The sequence below is a fragment of the Panulirus ornatus genome, chromosome 58 (assembly GCF_036320965.1).
Source record: "Panulirus ornatus isolate Po-2019 chromosome 58, ASM3632096v1, whole genome shotgun sequence".
Taxonomy (NCBI): Eukaryota; Metazoa; Arthropoda; class Malacostraca; order Decapoda; family Palinuridae; genus Panulirus; species Panulirus ornatus.
The window spans coordinates 31707784-31733192 of record NC_092281.1 but is presented as its reverse complement, the minus strand read 5'-3'; the positions used below and the strand labels follow the sequence as shown (position 1 = coordinate 31733192).

The window sequence follows — 25409 nt, the reverse complement described above, 5'->3', positions numbered from 1 at the left end:
GCTACACACACACACACACACACACACACACACACACACACACACACACCGCCCACTGACCTGACCACCGGCCGGTGGGTGGCTGTAGCCAACATGAACCCAGGGGCTACACACACACACACACACACACACACACACACACACACACACCGCCCACTGACCTGACCACCACCACTGTGACCTGACCACGTGTGCCATGTAGCTCATCCTTGGACAACATTAATCAAATACCTAGACAGAATTTTTATGTTACATAAAAGACATTTCTTGATAGGAAACATAAGAAATGATGACGAAAGATAAGGGACGCTATTAGAGGTAAATATTTTGTTAAAATATGAAATACTCTTCCTCAAACTAGCTCCCTGTACTGTATTTTATTTTACATACCCAGAGGAAAATATATTGTATGGTTAATCACTATAAAGGTTCATGTTTAACAGGTTTTCTATTTCTGATAGTATTTCACTGATTCAGGTTTAAGAACCTTGGTTCTGAACAACCATTATAATGCAACACAATACATATTTACCATAAATAAATCATTTATCACAATAACCATTATGTTTGGACCAGATTCTTTAAGTCCTCAATCACGTTTGTTAATATATAAGGAATTTTACCGCCACATTTCAATACATAACATATATCTACACGTGTGTAAATATATGTATATGTTTTTATAAATTTTTCTTTGGCTTTTATAATCAAGGTGTAAGATATCCGTCTGAAGTAAATACTAGATAATATTATATGTTATGTGTGTGTGTGTGTGTGTGTGTGTGTGTGTGTGTGTGTGTGTGTGTGTGAGCGCACACAGGAGTGAAAACATATTTTACACTTACATGGTTAAGAGACGAGGCAACACGAGTGTACAAATCCTTCCTCAAAAGACTCACGTGATAATGATTAAAGTAGTACACACACACACACACACACACACACACACACACACACACACACACACAGAGCGGCGCCAGGCTGGAGGCGGGGCATCGTGACGTCACAGGCAAGTCCCTCCCCCCGCCAGATCCAAACATGTGTTGTGTCTGGTGATGGCGGTTCAAGATTTCCCACATTTATATTGATCTTTACATTATCATCCACTCCCAAAGTCACCTGGCATTCTTGTGTTTCAACAACAGACGTGATATATGCAACACCAGGCAAACATTGTACCATTATCTGATAGGTTAATTGGTGCAGAATCAAGAACCAGTGAATTTCATCGCCGCCATAAGTAAGTAAGGAAGGTGACTTTAATGATGATAAATACGACCTGGTATGGCTGTGTCTACACACTACCGCCATCTGGTCAACATTGTACATACCAACCTTTAAACTGTGACATTCAACCACAAGGTTTAAGGTCGCTCATGAAAACGCGAACTTAAAATCTATCCATTTAAATCTACCATTCATCAATCAACATTTAAACACCATCATTTGAACGTAAACCTTCCAGCTGCGTTATTTTACCAGAGTCCTTTAAGATACGTCATATAAACACAAAACTTGAATGTACGTTAAGCTTGTGCAAACCATCATTGAATCTCAAACTTTTGATTTAGAATTGTAATGAAACTGCGAACTTTTAACTCTGTCAAATTACAGCTATTGTACAAAATGATTTACTTAATTGACAAATTTTAATGTCAGTTAATTTAACGATATCCTATGTGGTTCATCTCTGAAACACAAACCTTTAAACTTTGTCTCTAGAACTAACCACAACCATCAAGTTCTATATGTGGAAAGGAAATTTGTATAATCTGTCAAAATTCGTCGTATAACGCGAACTTTTTCATCCTTCTATTTACGTGGGCCACTCTTCCCTGACTGCCATTCATATTTTGTCCTTTTAAACTGTGACTTTATTACACTTTCATTCATTCATCATGACTTTATTACACTTTCATTCATTCATCATGACTTTATTACACTTTCATTCATTCATCATGACTTTATTACACTTTCATTCATTCATCATGACTTTATTACACTTTCATTCATTCATCATGACTTTATTACACTTTCGTTCATTCATCATGACTTTATTACACTTTGATTCATTCATCATGACTTTATTACACTTTCATTCATTCATCATGACTTTATTACATTTTCATTCATTCATCATGACTTTATTACACTTTCATTCATTCATCATGACTTTATTACACTTTCATTCATTCATCATGACTTTATTACACTTTCATTCATTCATACTTATCTTGTTTCATTTTCGCCGTGGACTCATGGGAATATACTTGATCACGCACAAAATTGTGATCCTTTCCAGTATATATATATATATATATATATATATATATATATATATATATATATATATATATATATATATATATATATATATATATCTTTCAATATGTTTACTTTCGATAATGAGGAACAGAAGAATAAGCCAAACAAGTAAATTTCGTCAAAGACATCTCTCTTTTCTTAACGCTGCCTCGCAAAGATTTTCATTAATTCAAATTGAAGAAACAGACGTATTTTTCTATTGTCTGGTTAGCTCAGTGGTAGAGCGTGAGTCTCACACACTCAAGGTCGTGGGTTCGAGACCCACACCAGACATAATTTTTGTCTTTTTCTTGTTTCATTTTGTCCGCATCACATGTGTGCAACATTCAGTATGTTCGTCCAACGTTATAGTGAAGATCTTCACAATAAATTGAGGTTTTCGACCTTATCTGAAAGGGTCAGGTCCACCAAGACGTCCTTGAAATCTTCCAGAAGCTTCTGGCGATCCTCCTCCAACTGCTGGGCACATCAGAGTTAACATGGGCCGGACATCGGTTGTGGAACGACTTAATCTGCTTCCGGTAGTTAGCAGGGATGATAATGAGGGCTCTGACCTCATACCAGGTCAGCTTAGTTCCAGTCTATTGCTTAGTTCCAGTCTATTGCTTAGTTCCAGTCTATTGCTTAGTTCCAGTCTATTGCTTAGTTCCAGTCTATTGCAACGAAATAAAAAAGTAAAACTCATTTCTTTGTGGAAAATTGAGAGGAAAACACGACAGCAACATGGAGATTTACCCTGTGATTATTTTGCCGGCAAGTCGGCAACGGTCGGTCAAACACTATTTTGCCGTGGTAATCTCAGTACTTCATATAATACTATGTCACAAAATATGTTCTTGGGGGCGTAGCTCAGTGGTAGAGCGCTCGCTTGGCATGCGAGAGGACCCGGGTTCAAACCCCGGCGCCTCCATTTTTTATTTGGAAAATTCATTGTTTTCAGTCTTGTGTGTGTGTATATATATATATATATATATATATATATATATATATATATATATATATATATATATATATATATATATATATATATATATATATCGTTCGATCAGTCAAGTTAAGCAGCGTTGGGTCTGGTTAGTACTTGGATGGGTGACCGTCTGGGAACACCAGATGCTGTTATCCCTGTGGATAGGGAAGAAAGTATACTTGCCACGTATTCCCTGCGTGTCGTACAAGGCGACTAAAAGGGTAGGGAGCAGAAGGCCGGAAATCCTTTACTCTCATTTTCAATTTTTTCAAAAGACGGAACAGAGAAGACATAAAGATATTGTAAAGACGTAACTAATATAAGATATAAGAATGAATGGAAGATACGGATGTAGCTGAAACAAGGAGTAATGAAGATTAAGGTGCAATGAAAATTATTCTGTAGTGAAGATAAATGTATATGTTAAGATTTTGTATTGAACATCAAGAAGTAATGATAATGATGAGAGTGTAGTGAAGATGAGGGTTTAGTTAGGGAATAGTGACAATTGCCTTTACAATGATAATAAGGAGGTAACACAATGAGGAACACAAACTTTACAAAGCTACGTTCAAGTCAGACTTTGAACTAAGTTCGGTAAACAGAAAGATGATGTTAAGATGAGAGTGTAGTGAAGAAGAGTATAGTGATGATAAGGATATTGTCAAGATAGGTTGTAGTGAAGATACGAATGTAGTAGAGATAAGGGTTATAAAAGATTAAAGTTTATATGAAATGATTATGTAGTGAAGATAAAAATTATTTTTAGTGAACATCAGAGAGTACAATGGTATGGTAGAAGTAACTGTGTAGTGAAGAAGAGGGTATAGTGAAGATATAATTTAGTGTAATGGATAATGCATTACAAACCTGTGTCTATCCACACAAGTGTTACACGTCCCAGGTAAAGATATATTCTAGAGATAGTGTATATCTAACATATATATGTTTTATAAATATTCATAAAAAGTTTTCCTGAGGGACAATACCTAAGACTTTCGTATTAAGGTTGATCAGTTGTAAGTGATCAAGCTTTACAAAGGTGTGTACATTGCCACAGGTGCTACTGATCCCGGGTAAAGGTATTTTACAATTTTTGTTTCCTTAACCCTTCTAGTTATCTATGCTTCATCTCTGGCTTGATCCTTGCAAGTGACATTTATGTGTGTAATTCTCTTTATTCTTATCTTCCTGGTCACTCCACTCTGTCACATACTATTATTCAGAAGGTGTTACCGGGCTCAACCCATACGTTGTTACACCAGGAATGACAAGTAACCTTGGGGAAAGGCTCTATCATCGACCAGGGAAGGGAAGAAATAGCACAGTCTCATCGACAACCTTTTTGCTTCATAGATATGTGCCACCATCCCCTGCTCCTGTGTGGAGTGCAGCAGCCACCAAGGTGTAGGAGCGCCATCAAAGGTGTGCTGGTGATGTGTGGTAATGATAATACGAAGGTGTAGGAGCGCCATCAAAGGTGTGCTGGTGATGTGTGGTAATAATAATACGAAGGTGTAGGAGCGCCATCAAAGGTGTGCTGGTGATGTGTGGTAATAATAATACGAAGGTGTAGGAGTGTCATCAAAGGTGTGCTGGTGATGTGTGGTAATAATAATACGAAGGTGTAGGAGCGCCATCAAAGGTGTGCTGGTGATGTGTGGTAATAATAATACGAAGGTGTAGGAGTGTCATCAAAGGTGTGCTGGTGATGTGTGGTAATAATAATATGAAGGTGTAGGAGTGTCATCAAAGGTGTGCTGGTGATGTGTGGTAATAATAATACGAAGGTGTAGGAGTGTCATCAAAGGTGTGCTGGTGATGTGTGGTAATAATATGAAGTTGTAGGAGTGTCATCAAAGGTGTGCTGGTGATGTGTGGTAATAATAATACGAAGGTGTAGGAGCACCATCAAAGGTGTGCTGGTGATGTGTGGTAATAATAATACGAAGGTGTAGGAGCGCCATCAAAGGTGTGCTGGTGATGTGTGGTAATAATAATACGAAGGTGTAGGAGCGCCATCAAAGGTGTGCTGGTGATGTGTGGTAATAATAATACGAAGGTGTAGGAGCACCATCAAAGGTGTGCTGGTGATGTGTGGTAATAATAATACGAAGGTGTAGGAGTGCCATCAAAGGTGTGCTGGTGATGTGTGGTAATAATAATACGAAGGTGTAGGAGCACCATCAAAGGTGTGCTGGTGATGTGTGGTAATAATAATACGAAGGTGTAGGAGCGCCATCAAAGGTGTGCTGGTGATGTGTGGTAATAATAATACGAAGGTGTAGGAGCGCCATCAAAGGTGTGCTGGTGATGTGTGGTAATAATAATACGAAGGTGTAGGAGTGTCATCAAAGGTGTGCTGGTGATGTGTGGTAATAATAATACGAAGGTGTAGGAGCACCATCAAAGGTGTGCTGGTGATGTGTGGTAATAATAATACGAAGGTGTAGGAGCGCCATCAAAGGTGTGCTGGTGATGTGTGGTAATAATAATAATACTGTTCACACCATCACCTGGGCTGAGACTCAGGACCTGTTACCCTCCTCCTGAGAAGGACTATTTTTGTGTCCCTACTCATCACACTCTCGACCCTCTTACTATCTTCAAACGATCGGAAATAAAGGCAGATCGTAACTCCGTTAATGAGGTAATAAATTCCCTACGATGAAAAGATATTGTGTTTAGGATTATGAAGAGCAAGGAATAGACCCAGATGAGCCAGTGTCCGGGCGTGGCCACTCCTCCATATTGTGTCCCCGGTAGCCACTTGGCCAGCGCTACTGTGTGTCGACTCCCTATTGGTGGACCGCTGCTGCTTGCGATTTATGATTGGTCCTCTGCGGCCCAATGATTTCTGTGCTACGCCTCCGCGGTAGTTGATTGGTCATCGATTGTGAGGATGGAATCAGGGATGAAACATGTATAACTAGAAAGGTTAAAGATACAAAGATGGTGAAATACCTTGACCCGGGATCAGTAGCACCTGTGGCAATGGACACACCTTTGTAATGCTTGATCACTTACAACTGATCAACTTTAATACGAAAGTCTTAGGTATTGTCCCTCAGGAAAACTTTTTATAAATATTTATAAAACATGAGGTAGGTGCAGGGGTTGAAAATGAGGGTTGAAGTGAATGAGTATCAGTAAAGTTAAAGTAGATGAAGATGTTTTGGAAGGAGGTTAATAATGTGCAAAAACTAGAGAGAGAAACAAATAGGAACATCAGTGAAGGAGTTATAGGGGTAAATGGTACTGGTAGTGATTAAGTGACGAGGAATTGGAGTGAGTATTTTGAAGTACACTTGAATGTGTTTGATGATAGAGTGCAGATTTAGGGTGAAGTAAACCAACTACATAATAGGACTTATGGTTTTATTGCTCAAACAAAAGCACTGCTGTTACATTCTATAACAAAACGTTGTAGTTTTACACAACACAGCACTTATACTCAAGTTATACATTTAGTAGACAAACCAGCATAAGGAAAACCTTATCCACAATTCTTACTCATCAGTAAGACCAGCAAAACATAACATACGCAAGCAAACACAATTAAAAGGAGAGTAGCCAACCTGTGTTTACAAGATACTCAGGTTGTCTGAGTTGTCGCATGACAGGGGCTCTTGACGTAAACAATTACTGAGGGATTTCAAATGTAAAGTCATGACAATTTACAATTTCACATATTACCACATTCTTTCCCACCTAACAGAGTTCAAAAGGAATAATCTTAGAGATGTTTAGGGGCATGTCATGCTCTCTCAGATCTATAAACTTGCACTGGTGAAGACATTTGATCAGACATAGTAGGATGTTTCTGAGTGATGCTTTCTTGACATGGAGGCTCCAGGTTCTCACCAATATCTGATATTTCTTGACTCTTCAGTGGCTGAGACACAGAAGGATTAGTATACACACTGTCACTTCTGTCACCAGTCAAAGGTGCATGATGCCTTAATGAAATGGTAGTTACTCTGCCATCTGGAAGCTTGACATAATGAAATGGTAGTTACTCTGCCATCTGGAAGCTTGACATAATGAAATGGTAGTTACTCTGCCATCTGGAAGCTTGACATAATGAAATGGTAGTTACTCTGCCATCTGGAAGCTTGACATAATGAAATGGTAGTTACTCTGCCATCTGGAAGCTTGACATAATGAAATGGTAGTTACTCTGCCATCTGGAAGCTTGACATAATGAAATGGTAGTTACTCTGCCATCTGGAAGCTTGACATAATGAAATGGTAGTTACTCTGCCATCTGGAAGCTTGACATAATGAAATGGTAGTTACTCTGCCATCTGGAAGCTTGACATAATGAAATGGTAGTTACTCTGCCATCTGGAAGCTTGACATAATGAAATGGTAGTTACTCTGCCATCTGGAAGCTTGACATAGGCATACTCAAGATTGGCTTCCAATATTTCAACCTCACCCACCAGGGATTGTTCTTGCTATCCCACATTTGCTGTCTTTAAGGGGGCTGGGCCTTTATGAATGAGCCTTGTAGGTAATATTCAGCCTGATGTGGACCTCCTAGAATGCTGAAAGAAATGCTAGTGCGGTGTACAGTTAGTAGAAGTGCACAACAGTGATTAGATAGAATGGAATGCATCTGGGAGAACTGTTCCCACTGAGATACATCAAGGTTCTCTGTTCTGAGAGCCAGCATTATGATCTTCCATATAATTCCAATATACCTTTTGACCTGTCATTACCCCTAGGGTTGTAGGGAGTAGTACGACTGGTAGCTACCCATTTCTTTTATGGAAAATCCTTTAGCTCTCCTGACATGAAGGCACACCTTTGTCAGAGTGGATATTTGCTGGCATAACAAATATGGCAAACATCTGTATCAAACTCTGATAACAGTTCTGGTAGTCATGTTAGGGCTAGGGAAGACAATTGGAAACCATGAGAATTCATCAAGGACAGTGTTTCTTGATTGTGTTGGAAGTGGGCCTTTAAAATCCAAGTTCAGCCTTTTGTACAGCTGGGTTGCCTTAATCAGTAGGCCAGAGTCTAATTTGTAGAACTGACGTTTGATTTCAGAGCATATTTGACGAGGCAGTGATTCTCTTATCATCATCGATAGTATAGGGCAGATTTCAACCACGGACAAAAGGCACCATTCAAAACACTCCGGGGTGGCAAAGGTTTTCATGTAGTTCCCTGAGTTTATCTGTAGTAGTAGCACCACACACATGTGAAAGTGCATCAGCAGGAGTATCTTCTTTACCTGGGCAGCACACAATATGGTTTTTGATTTTGCTAGCAGATTTAGGGTCGAACATGAACTTCACACCGAGCTGATCTGTAATAAGCTTAAAGTGATGTCCAACAAGATAGTTTCCACTTTCTAAGGGCTTTTACTAAGGCATATGCTTCTTTCTCTTCAGGAGAATGTTTCTGTTCACTATTAGAAAGAGTATGAGAGAAGAATGCTACTGGACGACCATTCTGAGATAGTGTAGCAGTTATAGCGTGGATTGAAGCATCGGTTTCCATAGTGAAAGGAGACGTAGGGTCAATAGCTTTTACCACTGAATCTGCAACATCTTTAAGTTCTCAAAAGCTAGTGCTGCATCAGTAGACAGAGTTAATCCGTCAGCATGCAAGAGAGGATGGATCTTTTCAGAAAAATTAAGTATCCAACGGGAGTAAAGTGCAAGCATCCCCATTGATCTCTGTAAGGAGGCAGTATCCTTAGGGAGTGAAAGATTTAACATTGAATGAAGGCGCTCTGGGTATGGTCTGATCACTCCCTCTTTTACAAGTACCCAAGAAGAATTATGGCTTATAAAATCACATGTTATCCCTGGGGATGGGGAAGAAAGAATGCTTCCCACGTATTCCCTGCATGTCGTGGAAGGTGACTAAAGGGGGAGGGAGCGGGGGGCTGGAAATCCTCCCCTCTCATTTTTTTTTTTAATTTTCCAAAAGAAGGAACAGAGAAGGGACTAGGTGAGGATATTCCCCCAAAGGCCCAGTCCTCTGTTCTTAACGCTACCTCGCTAACACGGGAAATGGCAAATAGTTTGAAAAAAAAAAAGAAAAAAAAAAAGAATATATATGTTAGATATACACTATCTCTAGAATATATCTTTACCTGGGACGTGTAACACGTGTGTGGATAGACACAACTTTGTAATGCATGATCCATTACACGAAATGAACTTCACTAACGAAGAGTTATACAACGCGTCGTTGGAAAACATTAATCAAATACCTATACATATCATTTATGTTAGTAAAAGACATTGTTGATAGTAAACATAAGAAATGATGATGAAAGATAAGGGACGTGGTTAGCACATCTGTCTCGTAAACAGTTGGTCAGGGCTCGATTCCCAGCGGGGCCTTTGTTATCAGTATTTTGTTGTGATCGTAAATACTCATAGGAGGGTTCTCTCTCTCTCTCTCTCTCTCTCTCTCTCTCTCTCTCTCTCTCTCTCTCTCTCTCTCTCTCTCTCTCTCTCTCTCTCTTTATCAGCCAACCGGTAAGCTGATATGTGCTGGGTGGGTGGGTGGGGTGCAGAGTGGCTCGCCGTCATATGGCAAGAACTTCATCGCTCTCACTCAGTCACGCAATCTACATTCATAGTGGCTGGCTGGGGAGAGAGAGAGAGAGAGAGAGAGAGAGAGAGAGAGAGAGAGAGAGAGAGAGAGAGAGAGAGAGAGAGAGAGAGGAGTTCTGGCTTAAGAGTTCATCTAACGAGATTTTGCCAAAGGGCAGGGCAAGCGCGTAACGCTCTCCGCAGAGAAATATATTGTCACGAAGAAAAAGATCAAAGTGGTGGGAGTAAGGTGTTGTGATGTGTTATGTCTGGGAAGGAGAGGTTGTATGTTTGTGGAGTGAGAGCCAGCAGACAACGTCTGGGTGAGACAGGAAGGTAAGAAAGCTGCCTGAGTCAGAGGAGTGGTAATTAACAGCCACTAAAATGCCTGGAAACTGTAGTGACGTAAGTGACATGGGGGCCTGCATGGGTCTGCTGGTGGTGGCGGGGTTGTCGTCAGAGACCAAATATAAATGTTGATGTTGCATGACATTAAGGTGAGGCTGTTGTGTGGTGTGGCGGGCAAGGTAGTATAATATTGGAAGCTGGTAATGTGGTATCGTACTCAGGCATGAAGCTCTGAAAGATCTGTGTGGCTGAACACGACGGCGCGACCTTCAGGTATTATGATGGCCTGACCTTTGACCTGACCATTAAGGTTATACGTGCATGTATGTACGTATGTTTTCCTTTTTCATTATGTGTTTACAGTATACATTTGACCGGCTGGTGATCTCAATAGCGTCTGTGCTAAGGCCTGGCGTAAACTTTTGGACCTACAAGCATAAAAGAAAGTTGTGGAGGCAAGTGTAGAGAAGGAAATTCTTGTGAATATTTCATGTGTGCTTCCATCATGCAGACCACAATGTTGCTGGGTCAGGCTGGAGGTTTGGAGTGGCAAAGGAGAGACTGGACTTGATGACTTGTGTAAGGGAACGAGAGACTGACTTGGTACCTTTCCTCTCCTGCCTGACTCTCGTCCCCAGCTCCTCTCTCCTCTCCTGCCTGACTTATACAGTGGTCAATGAATAATAAATAATACAGTGGTCAATGAATAATAGATAATACAGTGGTCAATGAATAATAAATAATACAGTGCTCAATGAATGATAAAAAATATAGTGGTCAATGAATGATAGATAATACAGCGGTCAATGAATAATAGATAATACAGTGGCCAATGAATGATAGATGATACAGTGGTCAATGAATAATAGATAATACAGTGGGCAATGAATAATAGATAATACAGTGGTCAATGAATAATCATTTCGTGCTATTAGATTAGAGTGGTCTAATATTATAACTAAACGTGGTTACTATGGTTGGTCTAAACTTGACATAAGTTATTTCATCCCAATAACGTCAAAATATTTACTCTAAAACACATATATGTTATATTTCATTTTGTACCTGATCAATTGTCCAGTGTTGTGGCAGTTGGCAATAGTCCATATCCCTACCTTGGAGTCATGTTATCAGTTTTCATCTGAGAAAATGTTGTGATTTAAAAGAAATATGTGATGATTTGCAGCTTCATGTCTGTGCTTCATGTCGACTGAAATATCTTGCAACGTAAGAGACGACAAGACAGGTGTACATAGGTACGGGCTGTCTGTAAGGGGTGCACATTGACTAGCAAGTCATATACTATTTAACAAGGCTATCACCTGCTTTAGTGGACTCTGGGGCCATATTGAATATGAAAAGTTTAGCGTTTCTTTTCCAAAATTTGTTTGTGTGGGATCTTTCATGATGTTCATAATGTAGACTGTTGATGGCGTTGAGCCACGACATTTGTAAAGGCTGTATAATGTAGAGCCAATGACTCTCGCACTTCAGATTGCTGCTGCAGACGTGTTCATCCACCAAACATTCTTGTGTTATATTGATTACAATTTACTCAGCTTTATCTCTGCTTCCGTGTTATCTCTTGTGTTATATTGATTACAATTAACTCTGCTTTATCTCTGCTTCCGTGTTGTCTCTTCCAAGAGTTTTGCTACGAATGTTGAATAAGAGTTATGCAGATTTATATGGGGAAAAATGTTTGAGAATGTTTGATGTGTTGAGTCAGTGGAACTACATCCACAAAGCAGGTGCTACCAACTTCTGTTGTTGTGATCTAATATCCACTTCTCTCTTTGCCACCGCCATTCCATGCGATCCCCAGTAGCAGACCAATTTAATGTTGGTATTTTTTTGCCGTACATTTACGCTACAGGGTGAGGTTAGGTGAGATTTGTATTTCTCTTTCTTTTGTATTTTTACATTAATATTTCATGTTTTATAGTACTTGAATTATTGATTGACTTCTCTGATCACATAAACACTTTTAATGGTACTGGTATATTTGACATTATTGACATCAGTAATGACAATTTCATTATCTGCCATTACTATTTTACAGTTTCAGTCCTCATTAAGTGTGTAGCAATTAGATATATGTTTATGGTCATGTATTTCGCACGCTCGTACATTTTGCAATTAATCCCCCTAGATATTGATGCATTACGGAAGGTCACTTATTTCGCTTGACACCGGTTAAGCCGAGGCAATGAAATCTTTGTATCATGTAAAAGTTAATAAGAGATTACAAACTACGGCCATAATGTTCCAATATTTTCCTCCAAAGAAACTTTACCTATACTACTTCTGGTTATTTGTTCACATTCCTTTTTCCTTTATTCTGATGGACTTCTGTGTGGTATTAGGCTATTCTGATGGACTTCTGTGTGGTATTAGGCTATTCTGATAGACTTCTGTGTGGTATTAGGTTATTCTCATGGACTTCTGTGTGGTATTAGGTTATTCTGATGAACGTCTTTGTGGTATTAGGTTATTCTGATGGACTTCTGTGTGGTATTAGGCTATTCTCATGGACTTCTGTGTGGTATTAGGTTATTCTGATGGACTTCTGTGTGGTATTAGGCTATTCTGATGGACTTCTGTGTGGTATTAGGTTATTCTGATGGACTTCTGTGTGGTATTAGGTTATTCTGATGGACTTCTGTGTGGTATTAGGCTATTCTGATGGACGTCTGTGTGGTATTAGGTTATTCTGATGGACTTCTGTGTGGTATTAGGTTATTCTGATGGACTTCTGTGTGGTATTAGGCTATTCTGATGGACTTCTGTGTGGTATTAGGTTATTCTGATGGACTTCTGTGTGGTATTAGGCTATTCTGATGGACTTTTGTGTGGGATTAGGTTATTCTGATGAACGTCTTTGTGGTATTAGGTTATTCTGATGGACTTCTGTGTGGTATTAGGTTATTCTGATGAACGTCTGTGTGGTATTAGGTTATTCTGATAGACTTCTGTGTGGTATTAGGCTATTCTGATGAACGTCTTTGTGATATTAGGTTATTCTGATAGACTTCTGTGTGGTATTAGGTTATTCTGATGGACTTCTGTGTGGTATTAGGTTATTCTCATGGACTTCTGTGTGGTATTAGGTTATTCTGATAGACTTCTGTGTGGTATTAGGCTATTCTGATGAACGTCTTTGTGATATTAGGTTATTCTGATAGACTTCTGTGTGGTATTAGGTTATTCTGATGAACGTCTTTGTGGTATTAGGTTATTCTGATGGACTTCTGTGTGGTATTAGGTTACTCTCATGGACTTCTGTGTGGTATTAGGCTATTCTGATGGACTTCTGTGTGGTATTAGGTTATTCTCATGGACTTCTGTGTGGTATTAGGTTATTCTCATGGACTTCTGTGTGGCGTTAGGTTATTCACATGGACTTCTGTGTGGTATTAGGTTATTCTGATAGACTTCTGTGTGGTATTAGGTTATTCTCATGGACTTCTGTGTGGTATTAGGCTATTCTGATGGACTTCTGTGTGGTATTAGGCTATTCTGATGGACTTCTGTGTGGTATTAGGCTATTCTCATGGACTTCTGTGTGGTATTAGGTTATTCTCATGGACTTCTGTGTGGTATTAGGTTATTCTGATAGACTTCTGTGTGGTATTAGGCTATTCTGATGGACTTCTGTGTGGTATTAGGTTATTCTGATGGACTTCTGTGTGGTATTAGGCTATTCTCATGGACTTCTGTGTGGTATTAGGCTATTCTGATGGACTTCTGTGTGGTATTAGGTTATTCTGATAGACTTCTGTGTGGTATTAGGTTATTCTGATGGACTTCTGTGTGGTATTAGGTTATTCTGATGGACTTCTGTGTGGTATTAGGTTATTCTGATGGACTTCTGTGTGGTATTAGGTTATTCTGATGGACTTCTGTGTGGTATTAGGTTATTCTGATAGACTTCTGTGTGGTATTAGGTTATTCTGATGGACTTCTGTGTGGTATTAGGTTATTCTGATAGACTTCTGTGTGGTATTAGGTTATTCTCATGGACTTCTGTGTGGTATTAGGTTATTCTCATGGACTTCTGTGTGGTATTAGGTTATTCTGATAGACTTCTGTGTGGTATTAGGTTATTCTCATGGACTTCTGTGTGGTATTAGGTTATTCTCATGGACTTCTGTGTGGTATTAGGTTATTCTGATGGACTTCTGTGTGGTATTAGGCTATTCTGATAGACTTCTGTGTGGTATTAGGTTATTCTGATAGACTTCTGTTTGGTATTGAATCTTTCTATAAAGTACAGAAATTTACTTGCGCGTGTATCACAGAAGTTACTGCAATATATAACACAACGTAAAGCTAACGGATGGTATCATTGATATTTTGGTATGACAGAAAACTTACTTTGGCAGTGTTAACTAACCATTTCAGTAATATAAATACATCCGTTGTACATTTGCCACATGCATAGTAATAGTGTATGTGGTCTTAGAATTATCTTTAACACCTGGAGAAGATGGTAAAGTTGTTTTGGGTGGTGGATGCAACTTACGTTGACGACCTTATTGATCCTGGCACTTGATAGACCTTAATGACCTACGCAGTTGATAGACCTAAAGTCCAGACAGCCAACCAACCGTTGGGCTGAATTCCAGGCAGCGGCTTATGAATATCTTGTTTTAGCCTCCAACTTCAGGCCATCGCTCTACCAAAAAGGCGTGAAGGGATATTTATCTGTATTTATGGAGATGCTGTTCTAGTGATAAGCCAAAAGAGCGAGCAAGAATTTTAACTTCTCCTGACGTATAATGGAGGATTTTTAAAGTGTGCGGCAGTGAATGCAAAGATGTCTTTTCTGAGAGAGGTTGTCTCGGTACATTCTCAGACAAATTTCAGATACAGATTGAAAACAATTTTGTTTGAAATATTACCACTATGATTCAGGATTATTTGACGAGTGACAGGGAAGGGGAGTGATTAGTTATAATATCATTACATATGGAATAAGAATTGATATAACTTTTATTAGATTACTAATACATGACGACCTTCTCCAGAACAATGAAAGTGGCAACTGGATCATAAATCAGTATTGTGTGGTGTAGTGGCTAGGGGACGAGGCCTCACCCGCGAGACCCAGGAAGAATATATGATCACATTTGGCTTGTGGACATTTTGTGATGGCAAGGAGACATAAAGTACCACGTGTAAACTGACAACCTATACTTATGTCAAATGAATATCTGATTAGCTACTTTCAATCATCTATTATTTCCAAGTATTTTTTCTTTCACAGTCCGACATTGTCCTCTTTATTGTATGATTGTAATATGTGACGATGTGATTATTACACGAAAGTGCACTTGGGAACTTATCATGTTTCATTTCCCCGTGGACTCATAGGACTATATATATATATATATATATATATATATATATATATATATATATATATATATATATATATATATATATATATATATATATATATATATATATATATATATATATATATATATATATATATATATATATATATATATATATATTATCCCTGGGGATAGGGGAGAAAGAATACTTCTCACGTCCCTGCGTGTCGTAGAAGGCGACTAAAAGGGAAGGGAGCGGGGGGCTGGAAATCCTCCCCTCTCGTTTTTAATTTTCCAAAAGAAGGAACAGAGAAGGGGACCAAGTGAGGATATTCCCTCAAAGGCTCAGTCCTCTGTTCTTAATGCTACCTCGCTAATGCGGGAAATGGCGAATAGTATGAAAAAAAAATATATATATATATATATATATATATATATATATATATATATATATATATATATATATATATATATATATATATATATATATTGTTACGAATTCAAATATAATATATTCGGACAAGGTCGCCAGTAACATATATTTGTTACGAGTAATCTATTGGTCCTCGTCTTCCTGCAAGGACGCTAGCTTCGTTACGTTTCACAACGGGATAACACGATCAGAAGGTTATGGGATTGAATTAAAAGACCAGCACTACATTAACTGTACTTATAATGAAAGAATGCAGGTGTACAAAGATAAACACATAAATCAGGCATTTAACATTTAGCACTAGTTAACATTCCAGGTAAGATTTCAAGCCAGGAGGTCTCTTTCCTCTATAACGATTTGTTCGATAACATTACACTTAGATAGACCTGACGTGACACAGTAAACAACATCGTAACACTTAGCTACCTATCGTGACACAGTAAACATCTTACAAACTGGGGCAGCGGTGGCTACAGGGTTCGAGACAGGGAAAGCTCACATTACCTTTGCTGGCGGGCTCGAGTCTGCTGAAGGAATCGAGTCCCAGACGATCGTCTGAGCCTTTTAACTGAAGGACCAGCAGGGTAAGAACAGCTAGCCACGCCTCGACCCACCTTGTTACCCTATGGTGCCACCTTTGATTGGTCATGGGCCTAAGGCCCACCGAGGATTGGAGAAGGGTGGCTCCAAGTGCCACTCCTACTTTCCTGGAGGGCCACTGGTACATCGGTGATTGGAGAAGGTGGTATCCGTGAACCAGCTGACTGGCTGAAAGGGAGGTTAGGTTCGTCCCACATCGGGTTGTCCCCTCCTTCTCTTGTCCTGACAGCGACGACACTGTATGGGAGGCCGTAGGTTGACCCCCAATTTGACCTAGTGCCCTGGGTCAGGAGGCCCGAGCGTCGAGTGGCTGGATTGATGGCCCGGCGTGGCCATCTGGTTTCCTTCTCGAAGGTATGAAGAAGGCCTCAGAAATTAATGGGTTTGGCGATGGGAGTGAAATCCGACCCAATAATGGAGCAAAGGCCTTGGCCCTCGCCCTAACATGGAATAGTTCTTACACTATACACAGAGATACACATATACTTATTCATATACGAACATGTGGGCACCCACGTGTCGTAACACCCCCCTCCTTAAAGGAGAAAATTCCTAGAAGAGGAATTTTCTCACCTTAAGAGCGGGATAAACAATCAGCTAACACATTATGTGCGCCAGCAATATGGTGAATATCTAAATTATACTCTTGAAGGAACAAGGCCCACCTAGTGAACCTTTGATTCTTATCTCGGAACTTATTAACATATTTCAATGGGTGGTGATCTGCATACACCTTGATGACATTACCTGAGGGGCACAGATAAACATGGAAATGATGCAATGCTAATATTAAAGACAAAAGTTCCTTCTCAATGGTAGAATAATTCCTTTGGGCTTGATCGAATTTCTTACTAAAATAACTTACAGGGTGCTCAACATGGTTCTCGTCCTCCTGCAAGAGGACAGCACCGGCTCCCACATTCCTTGCGTCAACAGCTAACTTGAAAGGTCGATCAAAATCAGGGGCCTGCAAAATAGGACTATTACAAAGTATGGATTTTAATTGATGAAAGGCTATCTCACACTGCTCATTCTAAACATATTTAACATCTTTCTTCAATAAATCTGTCAGAGGGGTTGCGACTGTTGCAAAATTTACAATGAACATCCTATAATACCCAACCATACCCATAAAACGTCTCAGTTCTCTTCGAGATCGGGGGGCACTCATCTGGGATAAAGACTGGACCTTTGCAGTCGGTGGGGCTAGCTCACCTTGACCGATCACATAACCCAAATATTGCACCTTGGCCTTCACAAACTCGCATTTGTTCCAATTGAGAACAAGGTTAGCCTTATTCAAGGCCGTCAGAACGTTATCAAGTCTCTGTAGATGTTCGTCCCAACCCTGACTGTATATCACAATATCATCCAGGTAGACGACACAACCAGGCAGGTCTCTGACGAGGATGTCCATAAGTCGTTGAAATGTAGCAGGGGCATTCTTCATGCCAAACGGCATCACTTTACACTTATAAGTTTGTCCTAGCACTACAAAGGTGCTGATATCTTGTGCTCTCTCCGTCAATCTAATTTGCCAGTACCCCTTTCTGAGGTCTAGTTTTGACAGGAAGCGAGCATTGCCGACGCGATCTATGCAGTCTTCCACTCGCGGCAGAGGGTAACTGTCAGTTCTTGTCACCTCATTAACCCGGCGGTAGTCAATACAGAACCGATGGGTCCCATCGGACTTGGATACGAGAGTAACAGGGGAGCTCCACTCTGACTGACATGGCTCAATCAGGTCGTGCTCAAGCATATAGTTCACCTCAGTGCGAAGGATGGCCTCTCGTTGTGGGCTCACCCGGTACGGAGCCAATTTAACCGGTCGAGCTGCCTCCACATCCACATCGTGGGTTGCGAGCGAGGTCTGTCCAGGGGTGTTTCGGAAAACCTCCGGGTGTCTTGACAACAGGGCGGACATCTGCACGCGTTGCTCTGTCGACAGATGCGACAGTTTCGTCTCCCACTTCCCGTTCGCGCCTCCGTCCGGTTCCCAGGCCTCCGAGGCACTCGCAGCTACGTCGTCGACTTCGTCACACACGGCTACCGCTGGACGTTGGATGATGCAGACTGGCACCTTCGGTTCCAAGGGGGGAGGATCACGACTGAAGTAAGGCTTGAGCACGTTGGCGTGGCATAATCTCCGACCTCTGCGCCTATCGGGGGTAGAGACAAGGTAATTTGAGTCTCCTACACTCCGGATAATGGTGTAGGGGCCCTGAAACCGGGCAGCCAAGGGTTGACCTGGCTGCGATAGTAGGAGCAACACCTCGTCGCCCGCCTCAAACTTTCTCAAACGAGATCGTTTGTCATACCATCTCTTCATCCGTGCTTGGGTCTCTGTTAAATTCTGCCGAGCGGTTTCCCAGCACCCTCGTAGTTTCTCCTTGAACTCGCTAACGGAGTCTAACAGGCCGACACTCTCACTCGAGTTGAGCCACACGTCTTTCAGTAACTTAAGAGGCCCTCGGACCTCGTGGGCAAACATCAGCTCAAAGGGGGAGAAACCTAGAGATTCATTAGGCACTTCTCTCGTGGCGAAGAGAAGAAATGGGAGTCCCTTATCCCAGTCTTTAGTGTTGTCAGCACAATACTTCTTTATCATGGACTTCAGGGTGGAATGGTAACGTTCCAGTGCTCCCTGGCTCTGAGGGTGGTAAGCAGTGGAGGTAATCTTACCGATACCCAGCTCCCGCAGGGTTTGTCGAAAAGTCCTGGACATGAAATTGGATCCCCGATCAGATTGCACCTCTTTGGGAAGTCCAAATTTTGTGAAGAAGCTAAGCAGCTCCCGGACAACAGTCTTGGCATTCATGCTTCTCAACGGTATTGCCTCGGGATATCTCGTGGCCATATCAATAATACTTAAAATGTAACAGTGGCCAGAGGAGGTTCTTGGCAATGAGCCCACAATGTCAACTATGACTCGGTCAAACGGAGCTTCAAATGGGGGAATAGGAACTAAGGGGGGAGCCTTAAGCTTCTGATTAGGCTTTCCCATCACTTGACATGTATGACACGTCTTTACGTACTGAGCGACATCCCGGCGGACACCAGGCCAATATACATTCCGCCACACTCGGTCCAGGGTCTTCCTTCCCCCTAAATGACCGGCGAAATTTGAGTCGTGCGCCAGCTTCAGAATCTCCCTCCTGTAGGGACGCGGCACTAACACCTGATGAACCGCCTGCCACTCCTCGTCTTCCCCATTACATGACACTGGACACCACCTCCTCATTAACAACCCATCCCGGAGGTAATAACCGTCAGCTGAGGCTTCAGCCGACTCAAACAATACCTTAAACTCTGGTTCGGCTCTCTGTAATCTCTTCAGATTCTGACGAGACAAATCATCAGTCTCACCCGTCGACGCGGGGACAGCGTCTAACTCAGCAAAGAAGGTATCAGCGAGCTCCACCTCACTCGGCTCACTCTCGGGCAGTGACTGTAGTTTTACCGCCTTACGCTCGGTCTCCTGGGGCTTGCAACTTGCTTTCGCAGCGGACATGGACCTGGTAACTGCGCACACGGGGAATAGGTCCTGTACCTCTTCCTGAAGCTGCACTGCCTCCGTGGACTCCACCGGGCCCGTAGGCAACACCGGCATTGGGTTCATCTTCCCACCAGCTAGGTCATTGCCTAACACAAAGTCCACACCTGAGACAGGTAACCTATCTACAACCCCTATGAGAGCATGGCCCGTGAAAAGATCTGTTTCTACCCTCACGTCGACTAGTGGAGCTTCCTTGGAACCCGACAGTCCATCTAGCAAGATCCGGTCTCCAGACTCTCCTCGCGGCACCAAGCCATCCACCATTAGGGACTGTAGCGCACCAGAATCCCGTAACACGGTCACTTTTCGTCGTACACCACATCTACTAACATAGCCCTCAGACAGGAACGCATTGTAGTTCCCACAGAACGGATCCCTAACTACAAAGTGATTAAGACTCTCGCAACCCCTCTTTTTCCTAAGAGCAGGGACAGCCTCACCTACTTTACTAAGTGGCCCTAAAGTTGAGACGAGATTCACCGGTCTACTCACGGTAGAATCTCTGGATTCCTTCACTCGAGCCCAGCAATCCCTCACCTAGTGCCCAGCCTTGCCACAGTTAGAGCAAAACCTTACTTTCTGGGAGTATTTCCCTTGACTTTTATGAGTTACCGGCAAGGTAGCAGATTCAGGTGGGATTACATTACCCTTGGTCTTCCCTCTGTCGTCGAAACCCTTTGAATGCCTGCCCGCGTCAAGTTTGACATCTAACATGTACTCGTCTGCGAGTGTCCCAGCCTCCTCAAAATCCTTCGCTGCTTTAGTTAATACGTACTGCCGTACATCACGGGGTAGATCGTTTTTACATTCCTCGAGCACAACCAGTTTTAGGACCGATTCAGCATCTATATAAGCTCCCGCGGAACGTACCCACCGCACGGCTAACTTGTACTTCTCACAAAAGTGATCTAGGTAGGGTTGATCAGGGCGCTTATGCTTAGTTCGAAATCTGAGTCGATGTGCTTCCGGACTTAAATGATAAGCATTTATCACTGCCTGTTTCACGGCCTCAAAATCACCACACTGGTCATCATTCAACGCGGTGTATGTGGATTCCGCTTTGCCAAAAAGGAGGGGCCGCAGAGCTGTCACCCAGGCTGACTTAGGCCAGGAGCAGTCACGGGCAACCTGTTCCAATTTAAGGAAAAAGGAAGCCACATTATCTTCGTCGAACTTAGGTAAGAGATGTAATTCACTCGCCAGAGACGGCACCGGTCTTGAGGGTGAAGCGTTACGTCTAAGTTCACGTTCGCGGGCTAACCTAGCTTGTTCAGTCTGTTCCTTCTGTACCTGCACTCGTGCTTGTTGTGCTTGTGCATTGAACTTAGCTATCTCTAGTTGAATTCGCCAGTACTCGAGATTAACATGATCATCATTAGAGGTATGGGGAGGGATCGAGGCTTCGGCCGACGTCACTGATGAGGCGGTATCGTTGACACTAATATCAACATCAGGCGCAGCATCTACTATCTGTTCACCCACAAAATGCTTTATCACTAAGGTCTCCAACTGTACTTTACTAGTTTTCCGGCCATAATTCAATTTTAGCACATCCGCGACGAGCCTCAACTCAGGCTTTGTCAACGATTTAATGTCCTCTGGAGAGGGCTCAGATCGACAGAACTGGTCAACGTCAGTGTCGCTGGTCAACGGCATGATTAACGAATCAAGGAAAGAGATTCCGTTAAGACAAGAAATATCCTGGCGAGGTCGCCAATTTATATGTTACGAATTCAAATATAATATATTCGGACAAGGTCGCCAGTAACATATATTTGTTACGAGTAATCTATTGGTCCTCGTCTTCCTGCAAGGACGCTAGCTTCGTTACGTTTCACAACGGGATAACACGATCAGAAGGTTATGGGATTGAATTAAAAGACCAGCACTACATTAACTGTACTTATAATGAAAGAATGCAGGTGTACAAAGATAAACACATAAATCAGGCATTTAACATTTAGCACTAGTTAACATTCCAGGTAAGATTTCAAGCCAGGAGGTCTCTTTCCTCTATAACGATTTGTTCGATAACATTACACTTAGATAGACCTGACGTGACACAGTAAACAACATCGTAACACTTAGCTACCTATCGTGACACAGTAAACATCTTACAAACTGGGGCAGCGGTGGCTACAGGGTTCGAGACAGGGAAAGCTCACATTACCTTTGCTGGCGGGCTCGAGTCTGCTGAAGGATCGTCTGAGCCTTTTAACTGAAGGACCAGCAGGGTAAGAACAGCTAGCCACGCCTCGACCCACCTTGTTACCCTATGGTGCCACCTTTGATTGGTCATGGGCCTAAGGCCCACCGAGGATTGGAGGAGGGTGGCTCCAAGTGCCACTCCTACTTGGCTGGAGGGCCACTGGTACATCGGTGATTGGAGAAGGTGGTATCCATGAACCAGCTGACTGGCTGAAAGGGAGGTTAGGTTCGTCCCACATCGGGTTGTCCCCTCCTTCTCTTGTCCTGACAGCGACGACACTGTATGGGAGGCCGTAGGTTGACCCCCAATTTGACCTAGTGCCCTGGGTCAGGAGGCCCGAGCGTCGAGTGGCTGGATTGATGGCCCGGCGTGGCCATCTGGTTTCCTTCTCGAAGGTATGAAGAAGGCCTCAGAAATTAATGGGTTTGGCGATGGGAGTGAAATCCGACCCAATAATGGAGCAAAGGCCTTGGCCCTCGCCCTAACATGGAATAGTTCTTACACTATACACAGAGATACACATATACTTATTCATATACGAACATGTGGGCACCCACGTGTCGTAACAATATATATATATATATATATATATATATATATATATATATATAGAGAGAGAGAGAGAGAGAGAGAGAGAGAGAGAGAGAGAGAGAGAGAGAGAGAGAGAGAGAGAGTCACTGAAGCTTATTGTTGAGATTTGTCACGTGATCTTCACATTTTTCCCACTTTCTGTTGTGTAGAATGTGAAATTTATTCATCTTTATATGTGTATACTGATAGTGCTTTTGTATTAACTAGCAAAAACGTTTTGCTAAAGTTAAAGGTTAACGTATAATGGAGGATCCCGAGGGTCGTTAGCAGTAATAGGAACGTGTACATAACCTCACAGAAAATAAATCCTTGGCTGTGACAACAGTTGTGTCATGAATAGCGTATCCTTCCAGCCGGATTCGAACCAGCGACCTATGGATGTCTGTTTAAGATTCCAACTACAGTCAACCGATCTACCAACCGAGCTATCGAAGGATGAGGAAAGTAGAGCAGTTTGCACGAAAATATTTTTGGAAACTGTCGATCTTGTGTTGCTGAGTCAGGAGTGGTGGGAGGATTTTTAAGATGCCGGGTGGCTTTTAATGGAGGAATTATCGTGTGTGGGGCTTCTCATGTTTTGCTCTATGAGCGTTTCACACGTCAACTCCTCTATTTCTTAATTGCTTTGATATTTCGTATTTCTGTCCTGAGGTATAAGACTTCAATTCATGGACTCCCACCTCGAGAGGCAAAACTATTGCCCTACTCGCCTCCTTTTCGCCAACGTCTTCGCAATTATAAATCTAGTCCCATCCTTAGCACCAGAATGACACATGGATTATTTAATCAGTTCCAAAGCCAAGCAGTCTGATAGGCCTTTATGACTGGTGTATATGTGTATTTCTCCCTGCTATTCTGCTGTGGTTGTAATTCATCTGAGGTTATCAGGTCTAATCTGCATATTCCTGACGTCTAGAAAAGCACAATGAAGTGTACAATGTAACGGTGATGTAAAATGACACTGGATTTTGGTGGTGTATTCTAGCCTCCATGACGCACTGTCGGGCTGGACACACATCTATGAATGGCACTGTCTTGTCTTCGTTGGCTTATACATTTCTTTGTACAGTTTGTTGTAAAGTTGAGGCCGTGTGGAGTCGAGCGGTGTGATTCGTCTACAAATTATCTAATAGCGAGATTTTATTTCCCCGGTCGTAGTCGTGTTTGTCTTAAAAAGAAATTGCCTGAGCTTCAAGTAGTCATATCTATACCAAAATATCTTATATATATTGTACATATTCGCCATTTCTTGCATTAACAATGTAGCGTTAAGAACAGAGGACTGGGCCTTAGAGGGAATATCCTCACTTGGCCACAGGGTCAATTAACCTCTCTACCTAGACTTAGCGGTCTGTCACAATGTCTTTTTAAAACGTCTTTTGAGTCCCCCAGTGTGGTGATTCCCAGCCGGTGTTTTCCGTCTTTAACTTCAAGGTTAAGATGTTTGAAGGAAATAATGTTTTTTGGCTGTGAGAGGAAAATTGAAGGAAGGAATCATTGTAACTACAGTTGAATACCGTGTTCTAGTGATCACCGTTACGCTGAATGGCAGAATATTGAACATAAAGGACTGCAATATCTGGCCCAATGGCTGTGGTTCAGTATTTGATTACCAATTAACTCACCTACATACATACACCTGCGTTTGTCTCAGTCACGTACTTGTGTATGATTGATGCTATATACATGGGTCACCAGTGAGGCCTTCACCAAGTGGCTCAGGGTGGCTACTGTCTGTATATTTGACACATTACCTAATATCATGTTCAAACTTAGGATGCTATTCTAGATGTTATCATTATTGTTGTCATTATCATCATTATTATTATTATTATTATTATTATTATCATTATCATTATTATTATTATTATTATTATTAGTAGTAGTAGTAATAGTAGTAGTAGTAGTAGTAGTAGTTGTTGTTGTTATAGTGGTAATACTAATAATACTAGTGATATTTCTAGAACCCAGTGATACAAATTACTTGTATATCTGTTCAGATGTTTCACACAATTTTTTTAATGGTACGACCGCGCAGGCTCCTGCCGTTACTTGGAAATACTTTTGTTTGAGAAGTCTTTTATAAATGGGATGAAGCGGTTGAGAGGTCACGTTTGCAAAAGAATGAACGTAAATTGTAATGTGTTTGTTGCCTCGATGGAGCAGTAGGCAGCGCGTGAGTCTCATAATCTCAAGGTCGTGAGTTCGATCCTCACTCGGGGCAGAAGTTTTGTCATACACATTTAACGCAGGATGAGGTGTAAGGCATTTGATCGAAGACTTGGAGTTTGAAAAGTATGCAAGATATATTTTAATGACAGTACATGATGGCATGAGTAATATCAATGGCTCCAGTTCACTTCATCTGATGTTTAGGATGTTGTGCAATGTTCCTGCAAAGTAAATGAATGTGTGCAAATGTTTTCTGTTTCTACCTTGATCCATATTAGCAGTTGTCTGGGTTCGACGGTAACT

The 25409-nt window shown here is 41.6% G+C and overlaps 3 non-coding genes across 3 annotated transcripts; all 3 read left to right on the top strand.

The window, feature by feature from the left end:
* Positions 1-2526: 2526 nt before the first annotated feature.
* TRNAV-CAC (transfer RNA valine (anticodon CAC)) lies at positions 2527-2598 on the top strand. Its single transcript has one exon. It is a non-coding gene; the product is annotated as a tRNA-Val (tRNA).
* Positions 2599-3163: 565 nt separating this feature from the next.
* On the top strand, positions 3164-3235 carry TRNAA-GGC (transfer RNA alanine (anticodon GGC)). The gene has a single exon. It is a non-coding gene; the product is annotated as a tRNA-Ala (tRNA).
* Positions 3236-25085: 21850 nt separating this feature from the next.
* On the top strand, positions 25086-25158 carry TRNAM-CAU (transfer RNA methionine (anticodon CAU)). The gene has a single exon. It is a non-coding gene; the product is annotated as a tRNA-Met (tRNA).
* The last annotated feature ends 251 nt before the right edge of the window (positions 25159-25409 follow it).